At 40.7% G+C, this 8,616-nt stretch overlaps 1 non-coding gene across 1 annotated transcript; it reads right to left on the reverse strand.

Moving 5' to 3' along the window:
• Positions 1–3,954: 3,954 nt before the first annotated feature.
• Trnag-acc (transfer RNA glycine (anticodon ACC)) lies at positions 3,955–4,036 on the reverse strand. Its single transcript is given in 2 exon segments — positions 3,955–3,990; positions 4,000–4,036. It is a non-coding gene; the product is annotated as a tRNA-Gly (tRNA).
• Positions 4,037–8,616: the final 4,580 nt, after the last annotated feature.

Genomic DNA, 8,616 nt, shown 5'->3' on the forward strand with positions numbered 1-8,616 from the left:
AAGCAGTGCTACAGGGCTTCTTTGTAGTCCTGTGTGAGATGTTAGCAGAATGATCGAGACCCTGAGTATAACATCTTCAGTTTGTCTACGTGCATTGCCAATGTCTCTCTAATTCACATGTTTGTGAGCTTCCACTAACTTCAAACAGTATTCATTGACTGTCTACTTTATAAAATAAGGTGAGTGCTATGGCTGGTCCCTCCAAGGTTCATGTACTAGAGGTTTGGTCCTCAGCGTGGCGGCAGGAATTTTAAGATGAGTAATTAGGCCCATTGGAGGTGTTGCCCTGAGAAGGGATTAATGCTTGTATCATGGAGTTAGTTCTTGCAAGAGTGGATTGTCCTAAATTGAGCCTACTTAATGCAATTGACCCCTTCTTCACACTACTTCCTTTTCTGTTTGTCTGTCATGTTGTGACTTTGCCAATGAGGTCCTCACCAGAGACTGAAAAGATGCTTCCATCCCATCTTGGAATTTCAACCTTGAGAACTATGAGCTAAACAAACCTTTTTTCCTTATAAAGTATCCAGTGTGAGTTATTTTGTTATAGCAACAGAAAACAGACTAATACAGTGATTGTCACCTCCTTCCTTTCTTTCTCCTACATTCCACCTTCTGTTGGTTACACTTTACCTTCTATATAAAGTTTCTGCCACATAGTCTGTTTAATCTCAAGAAACATTTCTTTGTTTTGTGCATACATTGATTCTAAAAGTTGAGCACCAATGAACTATATTTGTACCTTTATGGCTGTTTAAATATTGTTCAATGTTTGAGCAATCAGTGTGCTGGAATTATGCTTACTTCTCTGCATGTCTAACATTACCAAACCAAGACCACATCAAGCAGAATGTTTATAGCATCAAGGAATGCATGCATACAGCAGTTGCCCTAAATCATCACATGTTTAGTTGACTGAAGGACCTTTGTAATTTCTTCTAGCCCTTGGAATTTCTTATTGTCTTTTTTTTCTTTTTATACTGTTTGCCTTTATGCTCTCAAATTTTTCCCACAGTCTCTATCACACCACCTTTCTTCTGAGTAAGTTTACTTTTCCCCCAAAAGACTTCCATTCTTGTTTCCTCCTGCATTGCCCAGGCTTGCCCTCTGTAAACTTGCTGTACCGCTCTGATCCTGGAACCTGCTCTCCTAGGTTAGAGTTGTTAGTTTACAGATTACATATCCTCTCCCTTTTTATTTTATACCCTTATTTTGCTGGAGTACATTCTTACATAACTTCCCACAAAAGAAGAAAGAAGACTGAGAAGACAAATAATATCTACATGAGAAATCTTAGTTTTCTCCCAGGCTGAGAGACCAAATCTATTAGAGCAGACCTGGTAGATTTTTTTCACCCTCATTGTCAGCTGCTTACATGTTACACACAGGGGGACGGGGTGGAGGGGGGGGGAGCTGGAGATTGCAGGGTGTGCTAAGAGGGGAAGCTTTCTGCTGTTCTCTCCCATACCTGTTGATTCTGAGCACAGAGTCTCTCTGGAGTTTTTGAGGCAGCCCGGTTCTAAACACTTTTATAGCTCTCCAGGAACAATATGTGAGGTCTTAGCTCTTCCCTGATGGCTTCATTCGGCAGTCTCCTCCCACACACCTTCCAGCATGCAGAATTCTGCTGACCCTTTTCCATCCCTGGTTCACTTCCTCCCCTTTCCCTTTTGTAGTTTTTTATGTTTCTATTCTTTATATTTTTGTCTCTTTTTGATTAGCTGTGAGGCCATAAAAAGTTACTTAACCTTTCTGTACCTAGTTTTTTTTTTTTTTCATAGATAAAATGCAAAATAATGGAACGTACCTTGTTAAGGTTTGTATGGGAGTTACTATACATAAGGCATTAGACAAGCCCCAGCAGATGGTCAGCCCTGTACTATAAGTTGTCATCATTACAATTATGTGGTGGGGGTCTTAAGAGGAGAGGAACCCTGCATTTGACAATTTGCAAAGGGCTCTGGTCTCAAATGAGGGAAACCCATGAGCTGAGATTACCTGATGTACACAGATGGGGTTTACTCACAATTAGCTCAGAGTCTGAAGAAGCAGTGCTTCTTAAATTTTAATCATAATTACCTAGGAATCTTATTAAAATTCAGGTTCTGACTGAGCATGAAGGAATTAAGCTCCATGGTCTGCATTTCTAGTAAGTGCTAGTGCTGTTAGCAGAGTAAGTAGTTAGAGAGTGGTGCTGTGTGTGTGCACCAAGTGTGTGCAGTGGATTACAATGTGAAATTTATTATTGCTGTACGTCACAGTAAAAACAGTTGAGAAATACTGCCAGAGACATCTCCCTTAGTCTTGCCCTGATCCATCTCCACAAGAGACTTTCCGCATGCAGCCTTGGGAGCTGGGAGATTTTATCCAGGAAGCCTGAAGACTGCATACTGCTCCTGATCACTCTGCGATAAGGGCACTTCACAAATCCTTACAAATCCTCAGTCCTGTGAGTCAAGGCCCCCCACAGGGCCTGAGGTGGTACCTGGTGTTATCTGCACGTATGCTGCTTTTCCCAGCACTAGGGCTTCTGGCTTGGCACCTCTACTTACAGACCACCAGAGACCTGACATCCCCATCCTTTCCCTGAGTATCTGGTTTCCCTCTTTAGCCACTGGTTTAGGGTTTCTCTTCCTTGGAAGACAGGAACAGCTGGGAATGTGCAGCTCATCCTGTCTGGGTTTTCCCCTGACAAGTAGCGGTAGTGGCAGGATATGAGGTGCTTGAAGACCACTCGTGATGCCATTATCACAGAAGGCAGAGTTAGTAACAGAAGGAACAGGTGCAGGGGACCTGGTTTCACTTTGCCGGCAAGTGGGAACAGCCAGCCCCACAGGCCTGGGAATTACAGATTTTAGAAAAGTCATTTGAGGGAGAAATGAATTTGGGGTGGGGAAACTATTCTGCATGATATCATGCATTTGTCAAAATCCATGGAATGTACAGCACCAACAGTGAATGCTGATTTCAGCTATGAACTTTGCTGAGTATGCATGAGGTTCTGGGTTCAATTCTCAATGCTGTAAAAGCAAACACACAAGCATGAACTTTGGTCCCTAATGCTGTATCAGTACTGGCTCATCTGCTGTACTGAGAGTCCAGTAATACAAGATGTGAACATGGGAGAGCCTGGGGAAGGGGTGTGAGGGTGAGTATGTGCGCTCTGTCTCTGCTTCCCACTCAATTTTCCTGTACACCTAAAACTGTTAAAAAATAGTATCTTAATTTTATTAAACAGTGATTAAAAATTAACGTCACTGGGCTACTGGGATGATTCAAATAGAGAAAAGTTACAGAGCACTAAAAAAGATTCAAACCAAAAGTCCAACACATACACCCATGCACACACACAATACAGAATTACCTATGTGAATACATTCTTCCCTTCCGCATGCCTGTCCCCAGAGGTGCCTGCTGCTGTGGAAGGGGCTAGTATCTTTGCAGACTATTTTCTGTACATGGATATATGCACAGGAAATAACACTTTTCAAATACCAGTTGGCATTGTTGCTCCCTCTTCAGTAGGTTGCTTTCCCTAATTGGAATCCATCTACCATTAAGGTCAAACTATGAAGCCTGGTATCAGAGTGACGGGCAGACACTCTGCTTTCCTCACATCTCCAGACTGAATCTTGGGATGGGGGAGGAGTGTAAAGACACTCAGATACATACAAGGGAACTCCAGCCCACAGAGGCTAGTGCTGTTTACCCAACATCCCTTGCAGCAGTAGTTCAGCCTTTGGAAGAAGTCTTTCATTCGCTTAGCCACGTCCATATGCACATGGTGGGGTGGACACCTAGCTGTCGACTTACTGAGGTGAATAGTATGGGCATGGTCCATATTATAAAAAGAAATATGTATACATAGAAATAATCATTTAATCAGAAAGGTATAAAAACAAACAAACAAACAAACACACACACCATGATCCAGGGTCACCTTTTTTTTTTTCTTGGTGGAGCTGAGGCTTGAACTCAGGGCCTCATGCATGTCATGCTTGGTAGGAAGGCACTCTACCACCTGAGCTACTCCACCAGCTCTGGGAGTTTTGTTTTATTTTAGGTTTTTAGAGGTAGGGTCTCATGAACTATTTGCCTCAGGGTGATTTTGAACTTCATTCCTCCTGATCTCTGCCTCCTGTGTAGCTAGGATTATGGAAGTGAGCCACCAGCACCCTGCCCCAGGCCCACTTTTAATAAACAGCTTTTACTTGTTTATAATTATTTTTTTCCTAGTCATCAACTACATACTAATAGCATGTTTATACTGTTTCCTGGCTTACCAACTGTAATAAGAATGATGGAATGTTGCTTTGAAAGATTAAAAAATTTGATCCAATAAACTCTCAACTTTAATTAGTCTATTTTTAGTTTTATTACCTATAACTTTTAAAACATAGCATTTTTTGGTGCAGTAATGTTAAACACTATCTTTTCCAGTAGGAAATGTGTTCTACCTTAACTCTTCTCTTTCCCCTAACTTCTATTACTAATTTTCTGTGATCAAGGTCGATAACGTTGGCATTCTATTTTGTAATTAAAATCAAGTCTTATATGCCTGAAGGTTAAGTAAAAATTATCTAAAACAGCATAGAGCTTGATACATAGAAGAATTTCAACAAAAGTTTATAATAGCAATTCATTCACAATTACCTACAGTATTAATAGCTAGTATTATAGGTAACATGGATGAATCCATTTGGAAGGTGCTACAATTTTTATATTGATAAACCTGTGTTAGACTAAGGAGACTATTCCAAGAGCCAAGGTTAAGAGAATTCCCTCTCTTGACACTTCATCAGTTCAGAATCATCCCCTGGCTTAGCTTGCTTCATTTGTAGACAATGACTTTTCATATTTCCTGGCAGTTCTAATTCCTTTCTATTTTCTTGTTGACCTCATTGATATCAAACTGTGTGTGGAATGGTAGATTTTTTGGAGGAGTAGAGACAGAACTCCTTGGTTTGGATTTCCACTTCTAGTTCCCTGTGACCTGGTTGGTTGCTATTCCCCACACACCTGAAAGAGTCCTTCCTGATCCTATCATTGTGATATCCCTGGACACGGGCACACATGTACACTCATTCACATAAATAGTAGCTCATGAGAATTCCTGTAAATTGAAACCCAACAGGGTTGCAGAGGGAATTGTGGGGAGTGAAGGGTCTGAGGACTTCTTCAACCCTGACATTTTCATTATGGTTTAAAGCTCTACTGACAGTCTTCTTATTCAGGTGTTTCATTCTGGATAATCTTACCCGCTTTCCTTTCCCTCTCTCCCCATAACCTATCTTTCTTCTCCATAGAAACTAAAAAGAGAAAGGTACCCTCCACTTTGTATCAAGGAACATTCTTGCCCTTCCTTCATTACTCAACCTCAGAGACTCATACAACAGTGTTAAAGAAAATCCTCTAGCTCTGGAAAGTCCCAAACTGTACTTGTTAAAACCTTTGAAAGGACAGAAGTGAAACTTAAACCCTAACACATAGGAGCCATGATACTACAGGGGAAGAGGAAGGAGAATTTATTTCTTGATGAAAAAAACCTTGCTGATTATTCTGTATACTTTGGTAAACAGGAAATCAAAATTAGGGGATGGGACCCAATCTAAAACCCCTGAAATGTCTTGGGCACGAACACTCTTAAGATTTGCTTAAGATTTCCCTGAAGGTCGAAGGGGTGGACAGCATATCCTAAAAGACAGAAGGTCTCCATAGGGAAAAGCGTTTCATGATGCTTTCCAACAATGCAAATAGTGTCAGTTTCCCTACATTGACTGTGGGGTTTTAATAAATCAAATTATCGAAGCCTCATACATGCAAAAATATAAGTGAAACTGAAACAAGTGAAGCAAGCAGAGTTTGCTACTCTAACATCAAAGAATCCCAAACCATAAATCCATAACATTCACTTTCAAAAACAGATGATGAAAAATATGGAATGAGTTTCTTAGATTTAATTTTAAGGCAGCAGAAGTATGTGAAAACAGAAGAGAAATGCTGAAAAGCAAAAACCAGAGCAGAGGGCGCTTCATTTTAGAATGTTTAGCTTCTCCAGGGAACAAAAGAGCTTAGATCCTTGATGGCTAGAAAACCAAAGGCCAAATTTGCAAGCTTTTTTTGTTTTTGGTATTCATTCCAATCGTTCGGCTCCAGTCAGTAAATCAGATACCCAGGGGGTATATAACACATAATTAAGTTTATGCAAGAGCTCTGAGTTCATCAAGGAAAATAAAGAAAGGTGCTAAATGTCACGAGTGAGTTTGCTGGTAATTGATTTTTAAATCATATAGTCTCTCTCTCTCTTTCTCTCTCCCCTTTTTTTAAAAAAAATCTCACTTCCAGTAGTAGTAGTCACTGTTTTTTGTTTTTTGTTTTTTTTGGTTGACCATATTTCATTCCCCATCTTTCAGGGAGTTGTTTTTCCCTGCTGTATGTAACCTTGGTGGGAAGTGTACCTGGCCCCTGCTCTTGAGTCTTGTAAGCCAAATGGGACAGGTCAGCCTTATCCCAGTTTGTCTATGGAGTGGGCAGTCAGAAGGACTTGTGAGACAATCCTAGACAATGGGACACTCTCCCCAGGCTGAAAATATCATGGAAAGGATTCTGGGATGTGAGTGAGGAGGGTTTATTTTTCCCTACTGATTGGCCTCTCCAGTTCCCTTGAGTCCCACCCACTTTTCAAACTCAGACACATGACTCTTCATTGATCTGCCCCAATAGCCATTCAACAACCCTTTATTATTTTTTTTCTTGAGACCATTAGAATCCATTTCAGTTATTCATTACAGAAAGTCTGATTAACATATTTGTCCAAACAGAAAAGTTTCCTGATCATCTACTATGTATGGCACTGGGGACAAAGAGACATGGCTCTTGCTCTCAGCCTGACTGTAGAGGAGATTGTTAGGTAAATAAATAATGATATGGCAACAGAAGAAGCACTGCCATAGTAATGGAGAAAAGTCACAAAGGAAGAAAGCAATAATTCTGTCTAGGGACAGAGGATGTTCCACAGGGGAGGTAGAGTGTGGGTGGTTTGGAAGCACAAGCAGGAGTTGGTCTTTCCAAAAGTGATGGGGCAGGCTTTCGAGCAGAGACAATGGCACACACAATTATAGAGGTAAGGAAGAACAGGTCGTGTTCAGGGAGCTTCCAGAAATTAATCTGGGGCTGAGCATACCTGGATGGATGAGTTTGGAGGAGGCTGAAGCTGCAGCAAGAGACTATAGATTCATTGCAGTAGGACTGGTGCTCAATCAACAGCCCAGGGAATCACTGATGCAAGGAAAAGCAAAAGCATTGCCCAACTACGTGAACTCTCAGAAACTACTGGGGCAAAAGTGAAGCTTAAAACGAAAAAGCAGATGTTTCAAACCAGTCAGAAATAACGTTTTTTTTCCTTCAAGGATCAATTCAGAAAAAGGAAAAATACTGGCAAGCTGTATTTATAAAACAAAAGTCATTGTAAATCTCATGGAACTTCAGTTTTGATAATCTATTCTATTGATCAGAAGAATGTCAAGAATGTAATTGGTGCAACTCAATGGATGGAACTAGAGAACATCATTCTGAGTGAGGTCAGTCAAGCTCAGAAGACCAAAAATCGTAGTTCTCCCTCATATGCGGACTTTGGATATAGGGCAAATGCAGCAATGTGGTTGGACTGGGACCACATGACAAGGGGAGAACACATATGGGTGATATAGAAATAGGTAGAAAACCCAAAACATGAAAGTGTTTGATGTCCCCACTCCAGAGGAACTAATACAGAAACCTTAAAGTGGCAGAGGTCAACACGAGAAGGGAATCAGGAACCAGTGTAAAGATTAGTTAGAGATGAATCAACTTGGGTTGTAACACATTTGTACATGGAAGCAATGCTAGGAATCTCTCTGTATAGCTGTCCTTAACTCAACTAGCAAAAATGCTTTGTCTTCCTTATGCTTATGTCTTAACTCTTTAACAAAATTAGAGATAAGGGCAGAAGAGGTTCTGCCTGGAAGCAAGGAGGGGAGCAGGGGAGAGGTTGAGGGAGGGGGGCAGGAGGAAGAAATAACCCAAACAATGTACACACATGTGAATACATGAATAATAATAATAAAAAAGAATGTAATTGGAAGGCTGGAAGGCTGGTTCAAGTGGTGCATTCCGCCTAGCAAGTGTAAAGCCCTGAGTTCAAACCCCAGTACAAAATATAATTGAAGAAAATTCTTATTAACTTAAAACATGGTGACACTAGGAATATTTGATAATTACCTACTGGTAGGAGACAATTATCCATGGGTCTCACAAATTTCTACACATCTTGCAAGCAGAGGTGCTGACTGCCCTTTGTTTCAGACTTCTTATTTAGGATTAGATTGTGGACAAGTTGAAAAATAGAGATATGGTGTTCCCTGCAGAGTAAGGGGTGTACTATCAAACACCTATTTAGTGCTCAGATGTCAGCTAGTCCTATGGGAGATAGGAACAAAGAATAAAACATTCTTGCTATATGCAGGGAGAAGTGACCAACTTATGAAACTAGCATGAACACCACAAAATAGCATGCAGTCAAATATTTCATTCCTCAGCAAAAGATGTCCTTTCAGTTATATCATTTTGATGCTTAGA

Source organism: Castor canadensis, chromosome 3, assembly GCF_047511655.1.
Source record: "Castor canadensis chromosome 3, mCasCan1.hap1v2, whole genome shotgun sequence".
NCBI classification, from domain to species: domain Eukaryota; kingdom Metazoa; phylum Chordata; class Mammalia; order Rodentia; family Castoridae; genus Castor; species Castor canadensis.